This window comes from Carassius carassius, chromosome 21 (genome assembly GCF_963082965.1).
Source record: "Carassius carassius chromosome 21, fCarCar2.1, whole genome shotgun sequence".
NCBI lineage: Eukaryota > Metazoa > Chordata > Actinopteri > Cypriniformes > Cyprinidae > Carassius > Carassius carassius.
This window is the reverse complement of record NC_081775.1, coordinates 11,885,557-11,908,887: the sequence shown is the minus strand read 5'-3', so window position 1 is coordinate 11,908,887 and position 23,331 is coordinate 11,885,557. Positions and strand designations below refer to the sequence as shown.

General features: G+C 40.3%; 1 pseudogene; it reads left to right on the top strand.

Annotated features, from left to right (window-relative positions):
• The first annotated feature begins 313 nt into the window (after positions 1-313).
• Positions 314-23,331, top strand: part of LOC132098255 (glycerol-3-phosphate acyltransferase 2, mitochondrial-like) — a 117,921-nt pseudogene continuing 94,903 nt past the window's right edge.

The window sequence follows — 23,331 nt, the reverse complement described above, 5'->3', positions numbered from 1 at the left end:
AGCAGCTGGTACAGCTCTGCAAGCCAATGCTGGTTCCTCCAGAGCGGGGCCACCAACAGAACCTTGCACTCCCCAACCCATGTAGAAGGCTTCCGACCAGTGCTCCTTTGTTTAACCTGATGTGTGCATCCTCACTCCAAACCTAGGTGGAGACCACGCTGCTGAAACGGGGATCTTCAAGCAAATTTGAGTGTATAACTTTGTTTTATAATCATCATAACCCAGCCTGACTCTCAAGAAGCGCAGAGGTGATGGTGATCTTGGTGATCCTGGTGATCTTGTCGTGGACCTCCGGAAAGAATGGTGAAGCTCAATGTCGAGGGGCCTGACTGCACCCCAGCAAGAACCAATCATTCAAGCAGCTGTGGGTGGACTCCTCTGGTGGAGACCATCCAAACCCAGCTCCTCCACAGCTGGAGACAGAATGCAGAATAGTTTGTCATCCATGCCCAGGATGCTGGGGTCAACATACGAGCCTGACAGCTCATCCGCATCTGAAGCCTCCAATGACATGCTGTCGTCCATGGCATCACACTCGCTTCCCCTAGACGAAACCAGATCGCTTGCAGGTAGGGAGGTGGACAGTTGAAACCTCTCTAAGTGGAGAGAGTGAGGCACATGGGGACTCAGCCGGTGTGGGCTCACCCATCACCGAGCACCAAGTTCCTCTGCCCTGCTGCTTTTTGCACGTCCTGATTTTGCTGAGTAAGATGTGTTCCAGGGTCAACATATTTTGTTGACCCTGGAACAACATTTTACTCCAAAAATGTATTTTTGAACATATCCCTACACCTAAACCTAACCTTAAAGGGGTGGTTCGGGATTTTTGACATCGGACCTCATTTTTAGGTCAGCCTGGTTGTTATTCATCAGTGGAGACATTTTTTTTTTTAAATTATCCAGTCCTTATATTTGGATAGTTGGCCGATGCTAGGCTAGCGCGAGTCAATGGGTATATGTTAGCCAGCCATTAAAAACCGTTTTACCCACTCCACAGTGCACCAAACGCAAATCAATTATAACACTAGACTATCGATGCAAATGTCCGTTGAGAGAATAATGTTAGAAATCAAACTTACCTTTCATCTCAATGATCCTAAAGGAACTAGTTTCTCAGCCGCTGCGGAATTTTACTTTGCTCCGGCTCTACTTTGCTCTACTTATGTGATGTTAGTGATAATCAGTGTGCCAGCGGCAGGTAAATACACTTGCGTCATGTGTGGACCGGCTCACTCTGTTGCCTAGGTAATCAATATCACTCCGCTGCTGCTGTCGACAAGGCTTATGATTACAGGGAACAAATTATAACTAATGCAATGTGATGAAAGATAAGTTTGATTTCTAACATTATTCTATCAACGGACATTTGCATCGATAGTCTAGTGTTATAATTGATTTGCGTTTGGTGCACTGTGGAGCGGGTAAAACGGTTTTTAATGGCTGGCTAACATATACCCATTGACTCGCGATAGCCTAGCATCGGCTATCTATCCAAATATAAAGACTGGATAATTTTTTTTTTTAAATGTCTCCACTAATGAATAACAACCAGGCTGACTTAAAAAAGAGGTCCGATGTCAAAAATCCCGAACCACCCCTTTAACCATGAGTAATCCCTAAAATCAGAGGAAATGATAGATTAATGACACTGATGTACAAGCACCAAACAGTGATTTTAAGCATAAACTTCACAAAATCTATAAACTGGTTCTTCAAATCTGATTGGTTAATCACAATGTTGTTCCAGGGACAACAAAGATGTTGTCTCAGGAACATGTCTCACTTGGTAAAATCAGGTTCTGCCTGCTTTTTCATCACAGGCTCCTGAGAGGCAGAGTCGCTCTCTGAAAAGAAAGCTTTCCGCAAGCACAGAGAGGTGAGACTCATATATTCGCAGTGAGGACATTCCGTATCAATGAGTGCTGCTTCAGCGTAGGTGGTGCTCAGGCATGAAACACACCCACCGTGACCATAAGTGGCCTGCAGGGGAGCCGCTAAAAACTAGGATTTTTTTTCTCAAAGCAGTACGAGTGAAGTATCTATAGAGAACTACCATGTTCCAAAAACAGCTAGCATTCAAGCTATAGCTGGTCCAATAGCTTTTGTTCTATCAGCTTGGACCAGCCAATAACCAGCTTGGAATAGCTAAATGGTGCCAGCTTCAACCAGCTACCATGTTCTGAAATCTGGATTTTTACAGCAAGGACATATGGTGAGAGAGAGAGAGAGAGAGAGAGAGAGAGAGAATGATTATGTGGACAATGTGTTGGTGATAAAAGTGGAGCGATGAAAAAAAGCTGGCAGAGAAAATGTTGGGTAAAGCAGATGGACAGATGGATGAAGTGTGCACTCTGAGACTTTTGAGGAAGGCAGAATTAAAGATGTGCCGCTCACAAGGGTTAAACAGGAGAGATTCTAAAGGATTGTGAGTCATGACTGTTGTCACACAAAACAAACACTATGATATTCAAACCTCATAGACTCTCTGATCTGCTGCTCTTGGTCACGCACACATCAGAACTACAGTGGTTGATCAAGCAGCTTCTCCCCTGGGTTTCTTAAAGAATCCAATGTGCTGATCCTCACCTGCTGTCTCACATTCACCTTTGTCAGCTCTTGACCTGAGAGGTGAGCTGCTGACTCTGACATGGACTGATGGTCTGGTATAAAAGACATTACATGTGCATTGCTGGAGAGTACCTACAGTAAATAAAAGTAGTGAAAATCTCTGAAAAACTAATCACTGGATTAGCAATTTGATGGCATCAAAGTTTTGTTTGTAATTGTATTTTATTGCGTCTACTCTCTTATAGGAAGCACTAGGACAGAGATCCTCAAATCTGGCCCACAATATCCACTTGCCTACAGAGTTTAGCTCTAACCCTAAATCAAACACACTTAACATGCAAATCAATGTCTTCAGGATCATTAAAAAATCACAGGTAAGTGGAGTTTGATCAGGGTTGGAGCTAAACTCTGTGGCAGATTGGCCCTCCAGGACAAGATTTGAGGAACCCTGCACTAGGAAGTCCAATTTATTTAAGTGAAATACATTATTTTTACATTTTTACTTTTTCTAGGAATAAAGTAATATAATAACCAAACCAGTACCTTACCATGATTTATTCAAATGCTGTTTCTCACTGTTTTGTTTTTATTTTTTATTTATTACGCAATTTTTCTGTACGTTTTATAGGTTTTATTGGTGTTTTTAAACAGATATTAATTTATCAAGTGTTTTGTTCTGTCACTTTAATTGAGACAATAAATGTATTCAATAGCACTAAAAACTGTGTAGCTGAAAATGTTAAATGTGTAGCATGGCAAGCAAATAACAAAAGCTTGATGATATTGAAGTCAAAATAAAGCTCAGGCTCAGGTTACATAGTTAAAATTACTCATACATGACACAGAATGAATCACTTTTGACACAAATCTTTTAATACAACTATCTTAATGTTTACCAACTGAACCTCCTGCAGAAATAAAAAATATCAATATGCGGAGACTTGACGTTCTCTCAGAGTGATATTTACAATACTGAGGTAACTTCACAAGTATTTCAAAGCTTCTTATCCTTTTTTCACACACACACACACACACACACACACATATATATATATATATATATATACAATGTCATTAAAAAGTTTATTTCCCTTTAAGCACTTGAAAGAGAAGTGGTTAAAAGAAAAGTAAAAATAACTGGAAAAACAAATCAAGAAGCACATAAACAGAGTGTAAACAGTATTTGTTCTTTGTTCATTTTCTGTTAAAGCATGTTGTAAGACATACCCACTGCTATGATATAGGTCATGACTGATGTTTGACTATTTAGCTGCTGGAAATTAGTTGTAGCTCAAATCACAGTTAATAGCCTCCCCCTTGTGCATGTATTTTCTTTGGCTGAAAGTCTTAAACAGATTCAAACATCTTTATCTTAAAGATGCCTGAAGGGAAACTAAACAAACTGTTTTAAATCTCTTTGGTTAAAAAAAAAAAAAACTCCAGAAACTGAACATTCAAGCAAAACAAATATAATTCCTTTTATGTTTAGGTAAATGTTTTGCACTATATTCATATATTGAAACAGAAAATATTTTAAAATGGATGTAAAACAAATATGGAATCAATTTTCTACTTCTGAAACTACTACATAAGAATTTTGAAACAATGATAGCCTAGTCATAACATTTTGGAGTTTGATAGCCACTGGTCACCATTCATTTTCATTGAATGGAAAAGAGCAGTGTGAACATTCTACAACCCCAACCCCAACCCAAAAAAACAAACAAACAAACATGCATGGACATGAAGGTGAGCAAAATATGACAGTCGGGGGTGTCCAACCCATTCAAAGACCACAAGACTTCAATTTCTTCATTCAACCTTTTATCTTATATGAACTATCTCATCTGGCTGAACAGATTCAGTTTTCTAACACAGTGCTTGCTTCTCTGGAATGAAGAGGATTCAGGGCTTAAACAAAAAGAAATGCAAATGCAGAAGGAAACACACTGGCTGGTCATCAGGGGGCCAAGGAAAACAATTAGCCTCCCAGCCATCTCTGCGCACTGAATGGCTGACCACCTGCAAGACAGTAATCACAGACAAACAGCAAAGCACAAGAGAAATCCCCTCTTGTGGTCCCATGCAGGGAGAGACTGGCTGAGAAGACCATGAAATTTCTTCATTTAGGGTTTTTCCCCCCATCATATTGCATTGGATATTCATGAGCAGAAAGGCAATAATAGATGCTCATAATCCAACAGCCAGTGGCAATGTTTTGACGCTGCATTCCCAACAGGTTGAAGTTGATGAAATTTGAGGTTAATCAAAAGAGGAGATCTTTGATGTGAAACTTAGCTGCAAATAATGTTAGCTAAACTGGCATCTTCTCTGCTGTTTAATATGATTCTCAGCACTTCAGCTGTATGCACTAATATGCCACCATCTTTCTTCCTGTATCCTGTCTCCTCCTGATTAATGCTCCTCATTTTCATCCCTAACATGCCCAAGCTTATTTAAAGTCTCTCAAGAACCTCAGTTTATAAGAGGTTAATGAAAAGGTTGATATATGGCTCCATTGTAAACAAGTATACAACCACAGCATAAGGATAATGTGGATTATACCAGTAATCCTTATTTACAGCTTTGGAATTTAAATGCATTGCTAGTAAACATTAAAGATTAAGTGAGCAATTTATAAGCTTTTATAGCTTTTTATTAAAACATACAAAACATTTTTCAACTGAATGATGTATAAGAATTTTAGTATGTGAAAGGAACATTTTATTTAGGTTCTAAATTACTTTGTTTTATTAACTGAATAATTGCTGCAATAAACTGAACTTACACTTTGAATTACAATAATCACCTTATTAATAAGTAAACTTGTAATAAACAGCAAAAGATACATGAATATAAAGCATTTTAGGGGCCCTATCATACATCCGGTGAAATGTTGCACAAGGCACGGTGCAAATGTTTTTGCTAGTTTTAGCCCTATGCAGTTCTCATTTGCTCATCCAGTGCTGCGTTGTTTAATATACGGTTTTATTCTGATTAAAGCTTTAATACAGCATATGGCAACTGCACGAGCGTCCATATTTAACCTTTCTCATAGCTATGTGAAAATAAGTGTATAATTGGAACAGTTATTGGAGCTGAAGGGGTCCGAGAGAGAGAGAGAGAGAGAGAGAGATAGAGAGAGAGAGAGAGAGAGAGAGATGCAAAGCAGGGGTATGTGAGGAATAGTATTAAGAACCATTCCTTTAGAACATTGATTTTGAAACTTGTGAATCCTTTAGAATCGTTAGAAGACAGAATCGCAATTCATATAGATTTTTACGTGCACCTCTAGTTTTCTCTTCCTCTCCTCTAAAGCAGCACAGCATGGCCTCGCTCCCTTTGCTGCCTTTTCCCAAGGTTGGAGTTTATCAGGGTTTGTGACATCACAAACCCAGGAAGTAACTTGTTGTAGTCCCTACCAGCCATTTTTGTAGGCATTAAAATGCCAGAATTTTAAAAAGAAAATATCTCCATTTTCATTGAACTTTCAGCTTCATAACTTTGCAGATATTGTTAAAGATCAAACAGCAACATTACACACTAACGTAAAAAATGAAATAGCATTCAGCCACCCCTTTAAAATATGTAACAAACATTATTTCATTGAGTGAATTGTATTTACTTTTTTTTTCATTTCATAAACTAAATTGACCAAATATAATCCTAATAAACATGTCCTAATAAAGCTCATTCTTGACAGCTAAAAGAATATGCACCATATAATAAAAAGTTAAAATCATCCAGTAATGGAGCAAACTTACAATTTCTATTTTGAGTCGAATTAATCTTGTTAAAATGATAATTGTTCCCAAAATTAACTACTTATGCTCCCCCTTGCATTGCCAATACCACTTCTGAAGGAATACAATAAAAATGTTGAAACTTTTATTTGGCAAGGGAAGAAACCCCTTTTTAATCGTACCAAATTATATTCTGCTAAAAGCTCGGGTGGGCTCTCTCTGCCCAGAGTTGATTGGTATCATTGGTCGTTTTCACTTTTGCAGTGGACTAAAATTAATATGGCGCCTAATGTGGCCCCTACTTTAAACAAACACCATGGCTAACATCTAAAGCCTTGATCTGGTATAATACTAAATTACAAATAGATAAGAAGCCATCTACTGGACACAGTGGGCCAATAAAGGGATTTGGTTCTTGGACAATCTTTATGAAGGAGTCAAGGAGAACCTGTGGTATCATTTAATCATTTGAAACAAAAGTATAACCTGCCTAACAATGACTTTTGGAAATACCTGCAAATAAGACATTGTCTCCTTGTGACTATTAGAAACGCCCCTGACCCACCAACAGATACACAACGCGCCTTTGTTGCAATTAGTCATAAAAAAGGAGGTTGTTCAGATTTCTATGCCTTAATTAGAGATGCTAATGCACCTAATTTAAGTGGACTTAAAATTGCATGGGAAAGAGATCTGGGGGAAACAATTAAGGATGAAAGGTGGAAGCAGGTTGTATCTAAATGGCATACTTGTGTCCGTGAAATTCAGTCTGAACTGATAAGTTATAAAATTTTTAACAGGTGTTACTGGACTCCAACCAGGATGGCTAGACTTAAACTAAGAAATGATGACCTGTGCTGGCGATGTAATGCCGATACTGGTACTATGGTTCATATGTTGTATGAATGTGATAAGGTTAAAGAACTATGGGAAAAGATTGTACATCTCGTTAATAACATCTTCAGCCTAACATTACACAAAAATCCTGGTCTCTGTATGTTGGGTATTTTCCCATAAGATATGGGCCTCTCCTGGCAACAAAAGAAATTGTGTCGTCTAGCTATGGTGTCCGGATGTAGAATCATTCTGAGAAATTGAAAATCTGTTACGCCCTCTTCGTTTGATGAATGGCTGGAACTCATGTGCAATATTGCTATCTATGAACGTGTGATATTTAGAGTCTCAGGACGCCTTGATCTGTATATGAAAATATGGGGTTCTTTTCTTGCATTGATTGAGAAAATGGTATAAAGACATAAATATATCGTCAAACATTCTTTGTCTCCTTAAGTGTGTACGTAAAGTCTAGGATATCTCATGTGTCTAAACCCTAAATATGTATATATTTAATTAGATTTTTATTTGTGTATTTTATTTTATTTTTGGGGAGGGGTGGGAGGGTCATTTGTTATTTTTATTTTATTTTATTTTTTCACGTCATACTGTAATATCTATGACAGTCATTATTAAGTGTTATATTGAGTCAGTCCTGTTACTGTCAATTGTTTTAATCGAGATTGGATTGTTTTGTGTTCAGAAAAGCAAAAAAAAAAAAGAAAAAATCATCCAGTAATTTTTTATTTATTTATTTATTTATTTTAAAAGTGAATAGTTAAGTTAAAGTGAATAGTGCTTTTTTTAAGTGTTATAGTTGCTCTCAACCATTCTTATTGGATCAATTTTATTTTATTTCGTACATGCACACGGTTCAGTTCCAAAGGCAGGTACAATACAGGTTAAATCCATTTAGGTTTGATGTTTTTATGTAGCATACACGGTAGGATCCCTGCATTCCCTGCTGCTTTTAGGTATTTCTGGCTTATCAAAGGTAATAATGGAAAACTACCAAGTAAGTTTTCATTTGTCCTTGGATACTGTATACCTTCAGCCTCCCAAAATCTATTTCAGAATGGAGGCTTGTTGTGCTTTTTTAACAGCTTATATTTCCCAGGCCATCTCAGTTTTATATAAACCATTCTTAATGATACTTATCATTATAAACTGAACTACATAATGCCATTCCAAAATGACTGATAATTATCGGTTTCAAACCATTGACTGCTGCTGAGAGGCTGAGCTCTTTTCTCGTGAGTATTTCTCTGTTGTCACTCAGACCAATTCAAAGGGAGACTAGAGACTGTCCAGACCTCTGGAAAGACCATTATCAAATGTCTATCAGCAAAGGGCGTAATGCAGTCTTGAGATCAAATGTTTTGGCTCAATGATTCAGACAATGCTTGGTCGTAAAAGGAGTCCCTCAGGAATCTTAAGTAAAGAGCAGTCATTGGTTGAGCTACAGGATGTCAGGCATGAATGTATGCCTGCTATAGGCTCTAGATCATGCAGGTTGTGGTGAAGTGAATATTATTTCTTTATGAGGGCAAAGATTTGCCTCATGTCTTAAGCACTGCTTAAGTGGCTCCTGTTGTGTTTGTTAAACAACAATGAATTTTGATGCCTGGTATTTAAGTGCCTTGACTAGGAATCTCCATCACAGAAGTTTATGTATCATATATGTATGATTTTTATTTTTGACATTTTTCTTGTTGTAATTTGAAGTTCACATTAGAACATTAAACATGTTCACATAAAACTCTTGACCTTTATTTTTGTCATTTTTAAATGCTTTATATTTTTTTTACCATTGTTCCGGACCTAGACTTTAAATATTCAGCAATAAATATCCATTATAAAATATTATTATGTTTTTAAAGCTAAGATGAGAGTAAAATAAACCATTTCAACATTTATTGATTATTACTACAAAATGCCTTTATTTACCTCCCTTCTTTGTCTCTATATCAGCTATACATAGCCTACAACAGTGCTATTTATTGTACCAATCATCAGTCTTTTTCATGGTATCCAGGTTTAATTAAGTAATCTTTTGTATAAAGGCATTTGTGGGTGTTCCTACAAAAGAGGAACTCTCCCATTCACATTCATCATTCCCCTTTCTATCCAGTATTGGCTAATGGCAGATAATTAACAGCTTTGTGATCAGAAGCACTGTCACAGGAAGCTGGGGAGAAGCTCCATCCCTGAGGAATGGAACTGCAAACTCTACAGTTTTCTCTCTTGCGGTGCGGATGAGCTTTATTGCATGTTTAGGATATTCAGGAATGAAACATGGCTCAATTTCTTTCAGTCCAGTCAGCACTATTCAAAAATGCTGCAGAAAAAAATGGATTTCCCCCCAAGATCCTCGTGATTATGTCTTTCGGGCTATAAAGGGGCTGTGGGAGTTCTAGCATGTTAAGCACTATATAGCTGATTCTATCAGTACTGCAACTCTTTTAGCGAAGATCGTAGCAGGAAAGCCTGGATATTAATAGCAGGCTTGCATTAATTTCAGTCATTATCACAGCATGGTAGCTATGGTGTTTTCAGCTGGATATAAATACAGTCCTCTTCTAACTGGATTGAATTCACTCCATACTGTAAATAGAACAAGATTTTTAGTAGCTCACAGAGGGATTTAACTGCAACATTCAACATTCTGAAAGTGACATGACATACAGCCAAGTATGGTGACCCATACTCGGAATTCATGCTCTGCATTTAACCCATCCAAAGTGCACACACACACACACCCGGAGCAGTGGGCAGCCATTTATGCTGCGGTGCCCAGGGAGCAGTTGGGGGTTCTATGCCTTGCTCAAGGGCGCCTAAGTCGTGGTATTGAAGGTGGGAGAGAGTGCTGTACATACAATTCCTGCCGGCCTGAGACTCGCACTTACCACCCTTGGACTACGAGTCTGAATCTCTAACCATTAGGCCACGACTTCTCCTTAGTACTGAATGAAATACAAAAATACAAATACTGTATAGTTTTTCTTATAGCTGATATTCACTGATAAATCAAGTTGTTGTTGTTGTTGGTTTTATTAAGTTAAGTTTTATTAAGTTAAATGGATATAGACCAGGGGTCTCTGATGGAGATTTAGAAGGTAGCCATCATCCCTCACTGTATTAAATTGAGTTTTGGCAGTCGGGCCAATTATAATGTATTTACAAATAATAATAATTGAATCAATGTGAAATGAAATAGAGACAATAAAACGTTGAATTTAATATTAAAAATATATATATTTAAAGAAACTATATAATTATTGAATATTTTATTTATTTAATTTTTGCTTAGGAGTTGCCCTTTTATAAAGCAGTGATATTGTTAACTGAAAATAAAATAATTTTATTTTAAGTATTTAATAATTGAAATAAATCCTAAAGTAAAATTACAAATATTAGTTTAAAAACTCCAACTTCAGCTTAAAATGTAAATAGAAATTAGAAATGTTTCCTTGGTAACTAACTGAAATAAAATAAGTATAAAAATAAGATAAAATAAATCACTGATTGCAAGAGGACATTAAAATTCCAAGATATGTTTCATTTAAGTATCAAATCCCCCCTCCCCTCTAAAATTTCATGAAAACAACTGAAAAACAAGTAAAACCAATTTCAGATACACTATTCAAATTCATATATTACTCATAATTGTAGAGCTGGTCTGGACTGCGTTTCCCAAAATCAGAGTAAGCCTAAGTACATCGTAGACCCATTGCAACCAGTGGAGCTACGATTAACTGAGGCTTATGATGCTTTTGGGAAACGCAGCCCTGGTCAGTTAGTGTCACGATTCACACAGGGAGCACGGGAACGAAGGAGCGATGAGACGATGAGTAAAGCAAAATCCAAAGCATTTAATAAACACAAAGCTGGGAACACGGGAAACACAAGGCATGATATGACATTTAACAGCGGACGGGAAACGAGGGGAAGAACACACTTTAAATATACAGTAACTAGTTAAACACAGCTGGAAACTATAGGACGAAACAGGGACAGGAACATGATAAACCAAATATGGCCATAATAATCAAACTGGAGAACGTGGGGGAGGAAAACACAACACAAGACATGGAACTGAGTCTGACAGTTAACTAGCTATTTTTGTCCAGCACCGAACTGGCATGGAAATTCTGGTAAAGACAGTCTTTTCGGCAGGGTAAACCCAGAAGATAGTGATCTGCAGTGGATAAAATTGTCGAGTTTGGCTTAGCACCAGTATTTACTTCCCATTTGTTTCACATGTTTACAGCTTCACACTACATTAACTGCAGTGGTTTAACTAGATGAAGGCCATGAAAGGGCTTGAATGCATGTCAGTGTTGTTGGTGAGCAGTTTTGACTAAATTATTGTGTACGCCTGTGATGCATTCGCTGCACCTCTAGATCAAAAAATTAGAAATGTGTGATGGTGTTATGTTCAGACAATTCTCCCAATTGTTCTGGACATTTTGGCTGTTGCACTTTGACTGGCCTTTTCTGTTTGCGTCTAACGTTTCACAAAGTATAGCACTTGCTAGAGTATATACATTGGTCACTTGAAATATGTGTTTGATTCATTGATTCATATTATACAGATATATGTTAGTATGGTCAACAAAAATCATTAGACATTAGACTAACCTTGAAAAGCTACTGTAATGAGCACATAAAAGTGCAGCAGTGATTTTCTCACTCTGCTTCTTATTCTCTCTCTCACTCCCTGCTCTGCTTCTCATCAATATGCGGCTCTCCGGAGAATTTGATCTATTTTACACCTGAAAGCCTTTGTTCAAGAAAAGAAGCAAGTTTGGCTTCTCATGCATCCATTCCACTAAGACGTTTAGCATTTAGGTAATGCTTTCTTCTAAACTCATGAATTTTATATGAGTTCATATATGTATTTTATAAAAAAATATGTTATTAGTCTCACAACTGTGGTGCATGATTAATGTTACATACCTGAGGTAATAAAGTCCTGATCAGACTCCTTAATTAGCTATAATGATGAAAGAACTCCACATACTGCAATCGTTAAAGATTAAGGGTGTAATTTCTGTTTTAACAAAGCAAATAATGATTGTTTTTGAATAGGTTTCCTAACAACATTCTCCCTGCTTGTCATTGGTCAGAAAGACAAGTAGCCCCACCCCAAACTCACATCATTGGTTAAGCTGTTGCCATGCCAAGCTGGTCAGAATGAAACAAAGTAATGAAACATCACAGAGCCCCAGTATTGGAATTTGTAAATTTTTATTTTACAACAAATGGCTAATGTTAAACTGGAAATGGAGAAAGAATTTCAACTGTAAGCTAGAAAGGGAAAAATTCCTGTAAATACTCAGTGTCAGTTGGTGTGAGGTAAATGTGAGGTAAATTCATCACTCTTTCATGGTGATTTAAAACTTGCCTATTTTACGCTTTTTTTGCAAATTGTGTCAAATTCATGCAAAAAACAGCACCTCCTCATAAGATCTGGTACCTTTGAGGTCAACTAAAGACGAATTGAATGAGTTAGCTTACTCAGTATCAAATACCATGCTTGGCTAGTTAATTAACTTAAATATTATGAAGTAATTGTACCTAAGATTTTTTTAGTTCTGAGTTAATTAGTCTTGAATTTACTGGACTTAAATATTTTACTCAGAAATGAATATAAAAGTTCACAAGTAATTACAAATAAATGTACAAGCAACTAAAATAAAGATGAATTTTAAAATGAAAAAGACTCAGAATTAATATTTCTGTAACATTTTAGTATAGGAACCAATTCTCACTATTAAGTAGTTGATTATTAGCATGATTATTTGATTATTCTTAAGTGAACAGCTCTTAGGTCATTCAATCTCCTGTTTACAACAAATAATGGCTATTCAGTTGTTCTGGATGAGGAAGGTTTATTTAATTTAAATGAGTCATTTTGAACTAGTTTTTGATGAACAAAACATGGTCCAACTACCGAAGTACTTTAAGAATGCTTTGCAGCTGCATGCTTACCTTAAATCAACCTTTTTTTTTTTATGCAATCTGCTCATTTCTTGTTCTTTTTTTTTTCAGATAATTAATGTCACATCTCAGACCTTTATAGGTGAACTTCTTAAACTCCTGATATCAGGCTCTCTTTTGCTCTCTCTGGGAATGAAGAGAAATATTTGTATCTCTTGTTTTGTTTCAGTGTTTAATGTTTGTGTCCACAGTAGATAGGATTCACATGTCTGCTGCCGAGCTGATTGTATTAGAGGATTATCAACCCTTCCTTGTTTTATAGAGCCATCACAAGACCTGGGTCAACCAAATCTTCCACTTTCCATAATATTTCAACCTTGTCTGCTGGACAGTTATGTGTAAGATTTGCATCAACAGAGCTCATGAGATTCATTTATTACAGTGGTGGCTATGTTGTCTGGACATTGTGTGATTGAAGTGTGTGTGCTGATATTAAAGATTGTACACAAAGAATAGAGGTTTGAAATGACTTTTATGTGTTGTGTCTTTGACCGCAGGCTCTTTTCTTGATTACATTTGAATCTTTCTACATAAAGAAGACACCAAGGAAAGCATGTGATGCCATCCAGTGAGTCAGTTTTAATTGCAGCCATTACTTTAATATATAGATTAAACCTATGAATCAGTGGCTTCTTCAGAGGAGCTGAGGTGAGGAATGTTGTGTATTATTTTGTGTGTAGTTTAGTGAGCCTGGGTCATCACCTGGGAATGTCTTGTGCCCTGAGTCAAGGAGACAAGTGCCCTTACACTGCCACCCATCCATAAAATGTTTATTTCGAACCGGTAATTTCCCACATCTGCCCTGGTTAGAGGCATTTCACATTATGACCTTATTTGCTTTGACCTTCCAGATTCTTCCTGAACAGGTCATATATCCCATGACTCTTCATCTTCATTGAATAGAAAACATATTTTGAAAATCATTTACAAACTTGTACACATTCTCTGCCCCTTTGATGTTGGTTTATTTAGAAAATTCACTCTAAAAACTGCTGGGTTGAAAACAACCCAATTTGGGTTATTTTGGCAACCCAGCGTTAGGGACAAACCCAACGCTGGGTTATTTTAACCCAACCAGTTGGGTATTACGTTTAACCCATTACGTTTACTTTTTTATGGTTTAAATTACTACATTGCAGGGTTTCAAAAACCAGAGCGGGTGTTTTTTATCACTGTATTGCAGAAGGAAACCTACTGTATTAGAAAATGTTCGATTTCAGCTGCTTTGCAGCCGTCACCAGAGAAACCTATACCTCTCTCCCGCTCTTAGCGCGTCCTGCTGGCAGGAAATAAACTTTCGGAGTGCCGCCACCAATTGAGTGTAAGGTTGTGGGAAACATTGCATTGCCAGGCTAAAATTAACCAAAATTGAGCTAGGCATTAAACCTACAAATCTTGTTCATTTTAAAAATCACTTTTACACACAAATAATAATTATCAAAAGGAAAATATTTATTCAAAACAAGAGAAAAGTCAAAAAGTAACATGTAAGAAGAAATGCAGAAAAGGATGGCATTAACAGCTACAGAGTTTATAAATAAAGCATTGAAGAATTGTTGAATATAACTTAATATCAAATTGGACTGTTTCATTTTGTATATGGTATAAAAACATATACGAAAACACTATTATACAATAAATGTACAATTAGTTAGGTTCTTTACCAACTATTCTGGCATGACAGTACACAAATAAACCACAACATTAACATTGATATTATATCATTTAACAGACGTGTGTGTGTGAAAGAATGTGAGTATGTGTATGAATGACAGTGTAAAGTCTTATACTAAACACAGAACAAGCATTTAACATTGTTTTTTACAAATTATACACTAACAGTTTGTTTCATAATTCATGAATACAGATCATCAATGTCAACTTTCATGATCTCTTTAGCGTAACTGATGTAGTCATGAAGAAGCTCAATCAGCACAGTATGTGACATCTTCTACATCATCCAGGGCAGCATCCTCCATTAAAACCACTGCTGCATCAGTTAAGGGGAAAGGACATTCTCCTCTCTGACCAGCATTCATCCAGTCCCCACCTGCTCTTCATCAGTGGCCTAAAAAGAGAAACACATTTGAAAAAAGAAAACATCTCGGTTACGTATGTAACCTTGGTTCCCTGAATAGGGAACGAGATGCTGCGGTGACGTCACCACGTATGGGAACACCTTCGGTGTGACGAATGTCTGAAGCCCTATACCATCCCGCCAATCTTATTGGCCAAATAGCGCCTGGCACCGCCCAGCATGCGTAAGCATATATATACCTGGTGCCGCGCGCCATTTACCTCAGATTTCATGACGAAGAAGAAAGCTATCAAGGTACGGCACGGCCAGAACCGCAGCATCTCGTTCCCTATTCAGGGAACCAAGGTTACATACGTAACCGAGATGTTCCCTTTCATAGGTCACTTCGATGCTGCGGTGACGTCACCACGTATGGGAACGCTATACCATCACGCCTGACGTACCTGATAGCTTGGATCCAAGGAAGCATCTGGTCAAGCGGAGAGAACCCGGGAGCCAGAAGCCATCCTCACATCCAGACTGTAAGACCTGATAAAAGTGCTCGGTGAGGGCCAGCCTGCCGCAGCACAGATATCATCCATAGAAGATCCACTGAGAAAGGCTTGAGAAGAAGCCACTGCTCTCGTGGAATGACCTTTTACTCCTAAGGGCGAAGCGAGCCCGCGCGCCTCATAGGCCAAGGAAATAGCCTGCACCAGCCAATGGGACATGCGCTGTTTCGTAACTGCATGGCCTTATTCTTATGTCCAAAACAGACAAACAGCTGGTCAGACTCACGCCATGGGGCAGTACGATCCACATAAGTCTTTAACGCTCTCACAGGGCAAAGACTTAGATCCCCAGACTCCGCCGCAGCAGGAGAAAAAGCCTCCAGGACCACCTGCTGAAAGCGAAAGGGATAGATGCGACCTAGGGACATAATTAGGCCTTGGTCGCAACAACACTTCCACAGAGTCTGTGCTATAAAAGTCAGGATTTATCCGGAACAATTCCAAGGGCTCAAACAGATGCCCTGATAAACCATGCAACACAATGGAAAAACCCATGAAGGGACCCGCACGGGGCGGAAAGGCCTCAGCCGTCGCGCACCCTGTATGAAGGAGAAACAGTGGATGACGGCCCACTGAGGCACCATTTATATATTCGTGGTAAGCTGAATGGCTGCCACGTAAACCTTAGGGTAGCTGGTGTCACTCCATCCAAAAAACGTTCCTGAAGGAACTCCAGTACTGACGCCACTGGGCAGTAAACTGGATCCATATTATGAGTTTCACACCAGGCCGTAAACAGTCTCCACTTGAAAGCATATAAGCGTCTCGTAGAAGCTGCTCTAGAATTCAGTATAGTCTCGGTAGTTTCAGCAGAAAGACCGGGACATATGAACTCACTCTGCTCAGAGGCCACGCCCGCAGATTCCATAGATCTGGCCTCGGGTGCCAAATCAGTCCCTGTGCTTGTGATAATAAATCCTGTCTGAGGGGAATCTCCCATGGAGAGCCCGCTAACAGATTGATCAGATCCACAAACCACGGCTGTGTGTGTGCCACCGCGGAGCCACCAGCAGCAGCTGTTCCACCCTGTCCACCCGTATTCTGCGTAATATCGCCGAAATCAGACAGATTGGGGGAAAACGCATACAAACTGGTCCTGGGCCAGTTGTGGGCTAATGCATCCAAGCCCAGGGGTGCTGGAGGGCATAGGGAGAACCAAAGCGGGTAATGCGCAGTCGTGTTTGACGCAAACAATTCCACTTCGCTTCCCCGAAAATCTGCCATAGGAGACTCACCGATTGGGGGTGCAATCCCCACTCCGCTTGCTCCAGAGTCTGCCTGGATAGCAAATTCGCTCCAAAGTCCAACGTCCGGGGACATGAACAGCTCGGATCGATAGAATTTAGTTCTGAAAACAAAGAACATGTTTCGCCAGCCTGCACAGGGGGCGAGAGAATAATCCTCTCTGATGATTCGGGTATGACACAACCGCTGTGTTGTCTGATCTGAGCAGCACAAGACGGCCGATCAGCAGATTCGAGAAATACTGGAGAGCCAGAAAAACAGCCAGTAATTTCAACCTGTTTATGTGCCAACTCCCTTGACAAACAGCTCCCCAGTCGGTCAAAGACGCATCCGTCGTGACAGTCTCTCGGGAAGCGCAAATCCCCAGCCGGACTCCGGTCAGGAGAATTCAGTCAGGAGAATTCGGTTGACATACATATTTTTAAGCGACATCACACATCGCCGTGTCACCGGAATCGTCCGATGCGGAGACAACGGGGTGAAACATTCCATACGTAAGCCCAGGCTGTTAAATGATTCAGCACAAGATCCCCATGAGAGTGTGCTTGAGTCTGCGATTGCGCTAAACACCAGCTAATCGCCTAAAATAGTTCAAACACGAACGCCCTGGTGCCGCAACGGGGCCAGAGATCCATCCATGCATTTTGAGAAATACTGATATGCTTTGCTCTCTAAAGCGAATCTGAGGAACTTCCTGAGTGCAAGATTCAGATGGTGTAAACCCAGAATGGGTCGTAATCCGTCAGTGGTTTTTTTTTTTTTTTTACCACAAAATGACGGCTGTAAAAACCCCCGCCTCCATCTGAGAGGGGTGTACTTCCTCTATAGCCCCTTTGCTCAGCAGAGTTGACATCTCCTGTCGCAGCACCGCTATTTCCATCGGCTTCGCCACCGTGGAAAGAATTCTGCGGAAAGGAGGCGGGCCTTATTGAAACTGAATGGTGTATCCATGACAAATCGTGCGTAACACCCATAGAGAAATGTCGGGCAAGCGTTCACACATGGCCGAGACCATACTAGCGGTCTCAAAATTTCCGCTTCCTGCAACGCTGTCATACATGTTAAAATATCCGGGCACGAAAAGCTCGTGGCGTTCGTGCACAGGGGAAGTGTATGTATAAGAGCCGTTGCGTCTCGTTGTGTATAATCCTGAAACGTGCCCACGGCAGGAATTAGGCCAACAGATTGAACATCGGGCTTTGCCGCTAGCGAAAAACGGCGGCTGTGCGAGCCGTCATAAATGGGTCGTCTGTGCAGGACCCTTGAATCGCCCCTCGAATTCTGAAAGCTGGATTGCGCAGAGTGTCTGAGGGAACGTTTGGCATTACAGCTCAATCCAATGCTGCTCGAAGCACCGTTTGCTGCGAGGCAAACAATGTAGAATGTGGGGACTGCAGTGAGAGGGTTAGATGTGCATAGCAATCCAACAGCACTCTCTGTTGGAGGGCACAGTCCCTGGCAAGCATTAAGGAAAACGCATGCGTCAAACTCGCTGCGTTTCGTTGTGTATAATCCTGAAGCGTATCCACGGCAGGATTTAATCCAAAAAGATAAACATTGGGCCACGCTGCTAGCGAGAACGCGGCAGCTGTGTGAACCGTCATACACTGGCCATCTTTGCCAGCCTCCGCGCCGTCCCTCAAACTCTGAAGGCTGGATTGTGCAGAGTGTCTGAGGGGGCGCGCGAATGAGAGCTCAGTTCAATGACGCTCGAGGTGCCTTTGCTGCGAGACAGTCAATGTTAGAGAACATGAAGGAAAACGCATGCATCAAACTCGCTGCGTTTCGTTGTGTATAATCCTGAAGCGTATCCACGGCAGGATTTAATCCAACAAGATAAACATTGGGCCACGCTGCTAGCGAGAACGCGGCAGCTGTGCGAGCCGTCATACACTGGCCATCTTTGCCAGACTCCGCGCCGTCCCTCAAACTCTGAAGGCTGGATTGTGCAGAGTGTCTGAGGGGGCGCACGAATGATAGCTCCGTTCAATGACGCTCGAGGTGCCTTTGCTGCGAGACAGTCAATGTTAGAGAACATGAAGGAAACGCATGCATCAAACTCGCTGCGTTTCGTTGTGTATAATCCTGAAGCGTATCCAGGGCAGGATTTAATCCAACAAGATGAACATCGGGCCACGCCGCTAGCGAGAATGCGGCGGCTGTGTGAACCGTCATACACTGGCCATCTTTGCCAGCCTCCGCGCCATCCCTCAAACTCTGAAGACTGGATAATGCAGAGTGTCTGAGGGGGCGCGCGAATGATAGCTCAGTTAAATGACGCTCGAGGAGCCTTTGCTGCGAGACAGTCAAATGTTAGAGTGTGGAAACTGCAGTGAGAGGCTAAGATGTGTATTAGCAGTCCAACAGCGCTCTCTGGAGGCGGGCACAGTCCTAAGCAAACATGAAGGAAAAACGCATGCGTCACATTCGCTGCGTTTCGTTGTGTATAATCCTGAAGCGTATCCACGGCAGGATTTAATCCAACAAGATGAACATCGGGCCACGCCGCTAGCGAGAACGCGGCGGCTGTGTGAACCGTCATACACTGGCCATCTTTGCCAGCCTCCGCGCCGTCCCTCAAACTCTGAAGACTGGATTGTGCAGAGTGTCTGAGGGGGCGCGCGAATGATAGCTCAGTTAAATGACGCTCGAGGAGCCTTTGCTGCGAGACAGTCAAATGTTAGAGTGTGGAAACTGCAGTGAGAGGCTTACATGTGCATTAGCAGTCCAACAGCACTCTCTGGAGGCAGGCACAGTCCTAAGCAAACATGAAGGAAAAACGCATGCGTCACATTCGCTGCGTTTCGTTGTGTATAATCCTGAAGCGTATCCACGGCAGGATTTAATCCAACAAGATAAACATCGGGCCACGCGCTAGCGAGAACGCGGCGGCTGTGTGAACCGTCATACGCTGGCCATCTTTGCCAGCCTCCGTGCCGTCCCTCAAACTCTGAAGACTGGATTGTGCAGAGTGTCTGAGGGGGCGCGCGAATGATAGCTCAGTTCAATGACGCTCGAGGTGCCCTTGCTGCGAGACAGTCAAAGTTAGAGTATGGGGACTGCAGTGAGAGGGTAGATGTGCATTAGCAGTCTAACAGCGCTCTCAGTGAAGGGCATAGTCCCTGGCATATTAACATGAAGAAAAGCGTGTGCGTCAAACTCGCTGCGTTTCGTTGTATATAATCCTGAAGCGTATCCACGGCAGGATTCAATCCAACAAGATAACATCGGGCCAAGCCGCTAGCGAAAACGCGGTGGCTGTGTGAGCCGTAATCCACCATTTGAAGAGCAAAACTGTTGATTAACGCGCTCGAGTGGGGGAGAGCGAGCACATGGAACTCCAGTGCATCACTGTATTCAGATTCAAGCCGCACATATCGCCCCTAACCAACACCTCGTGCGGGGCCTCGGCGACCGCAGAAGCGAAACGGTGGGGGTTAGACGCGAGGCGACTTAAGAAATACACTCCAGAGCGCGGATACTTCCTAATGGCGTTAGTGCACAGGGGAAGTGTATGCATATTTTACTGTAGCCATAGGCTATCAAGGAGAGAACCTGTAGAGAGGCTGCAACGAACCTCTCATAAGTGCCTCCTCGTGATAACCCATCATACGGCTCCTACCTTTCGTTGACTCATCGCGTCCGCGGAGAGGAGTATACTGCTCGTAGATGATCGCTGAGAACGCGAGATAATAGGGCACAGAAGATTCGCTTCGTACTGAAGGAATGAAATCTGAGGTAAATGGCGCGCGGCACCAGGTATATATATGCTTACGCATGCTGGGCGGTGCCAGGCGCTATTTGGCCAATAAGATTGGCGGGATGGTATAGGGCTTCAGACATTCGTCACACCGAAGGTGTTCCCATACGTGGTGACGTCACCGCAGCATCGAAGTGACCTATGAAAGGGAACATTTAATTAAACTATCCATTTTCAGATAGAGGTGTATTCACATACGTAAGGATAGGTAAATAATCGGTTTTAAAGTTTCAACACTTTGTGTGGTTGTTTAATGTCTCTGTCTATCACAGAGCTCCAGAAGGTTATAATGGCAGCACTAGTGTGAGGGCATGTCATATTGTTTGAATAAATATTGCTTTCAGAAAGCTACTTTACTGAAACATTAAAACAGACATGACATTCACAAATGTTCATGTACATTGAGGGCTGCTCTTCAAACGCTTAGTTTACCAAAAAAATGAAAATGGTTGTAATTTACTCTCCCATGTTGTTCCAGACCCATACAGACTGTTTGGAATTCAAATAAATATATTTAATATTCTCTTAATTTGTGTCCTCCATTGCTACTCTGGGAGACCAATATTTTATTTTGAACATACATGTCTGCTATCATATAATTTAAGATTTATTCATATCTAAATATCGGAATGAATTACTTCTACAATAACTCTGTATTTATGAGGCTTGAAAATACTGATTATCTAGACTCTAAATGGATTAACAATATTATGATAAAATTAAAAATATATTAATTTGTGTTGTAAAGAAAGACAAAAGTCTTATAGGTTTGGAATGACATGAGGGCAATTAAATGATTTTTTGTGTGAACTTTACCTTTAAGAAGGAAGACCAAGACCAACTCCAAAGATGGTTTGAGTTCTGCAATGAAAAACACAGACATCAATGGTTATAATGAAATGAGCACCTAATCACACTGTTGTTGCATCAAAATGTGAAGTAAACAGGCAGGAGACAACAGAAATATTTATTTTCTAAAAATAACTTAATAATATAACTTAATAATATCAAAAGAATGATGCTCTCCCATGTCTCTGGCTTTTAACATCTACAAAAATAAAAAACAAACATTATTTTACTCTTAGTAAAAATAAACAACAACTGATAAAATGAAATTATGAAGTTTACTTGCCTTAAACTATCTTTCTCTCTCTTCCAAAGAAGCTGAGGAAACCGTCTCCTCCTCACACAAGCAGACTTCTGTGTCCTTAAAGGTACAACTTGTAAGATATTTGCAGTAAAATATCCAAAAAACCCACTAGGCTAGTGTTATATATTTTGTCCAGCTGATTACTAACAATATCTATAATGTTTTCAACTACTTGTAAATCATGAGACAATTCCCAGTCTAAACAGAGACATGGGGAAGTGCAGTCGCCTGTCAATGACGTTAGTTACCCTTTGTTTCCGCCTTTACTGACGTAGAAACCACATGACAACAGTGTCGAGGACAAATGCGGAGGTAGTGTCTAGCGTCCAGCAAACCACTAGCTTGCTTCAAGCAGTTCCTTATTTACTTCTTCTTGCACGTTTTATGGTGGATTATGTTACTTATTTATGGAACATAATTACTGTTTACCATCTGCCGCTGGTTCTGTCGACAAGGACAGCTCATGTAAACGTAAGCGTACGGGCCAACCAAACGAACCAAGAAGAGTTTTGGACAAGAGGAGAGAAAGAGTGAGGATCAATATCTTTGTTGCATTTTCTAGATGGAGAGAGCTTCGCGTCAAACTTCAACTAGAAAGAGATGCCGATCTCACTTGTGTTTTACTCAACAGGTAAGTTGTTTTGATTCTTATCTTTACAGAAAACGTATGCTATGGGGCATACACGCCCAACGCGGGGCATCGCGTCTGATCCATTGTCTGATCGCGTCTTTGCATTGACTTTGTATGTAATCTACTCACACACATCGTTGAACTCACGTTTGAAAATCCATTAAATCCATGATTTATCTTTCCGTCTGATTTATGGTTGTCAGCGGTTGGGTAGAAGACAACAAATCCCATCATTCCACGCTCCTTCTTAGTGTCATCAAACCACGAGATTGTTATTGTTTTGGTAGTGCGCCCTCTCGTGGCAGGTCCTACAACCTGTACCTTTAACTCTAGTTAGTTTGAGTTCTGCAAAGAAAAAATGGACATCAATGGTTTCAATAAAATATGAGCATATAATCACACTGTTGTTGCATCAAAATGTGAAGTAAACGGAGGAAACAAAAGAAACATTAATTTTCTAAAAAAAAATAACTCACGTCAGTCTCAAAAGAATGAAGTTATCTTGTCTCTGGATTTCAACATCTACAAAAAAAAGATTATTTAATTCTTAGTAAAAGAAAAGATAACTTGATAGAATTCTCAAGTTTACTCGCCTTAAACCCCTCTGTCCCTCTATTCAGAAGAAGCTGAGAACACCCCCTCCTCCTCCTCAGACAGTCGATGACTCTCACACAAACAGCTTCTGTGTCTTTAACTCTCGGCACTGACACAGTGAAGACACGAGCTTGACAAGTATGAAATATTACATGCAAAACATACTTTTAACAATTACCACTTCAACAGCCTCAAAACAATTATTCTAGTCTTT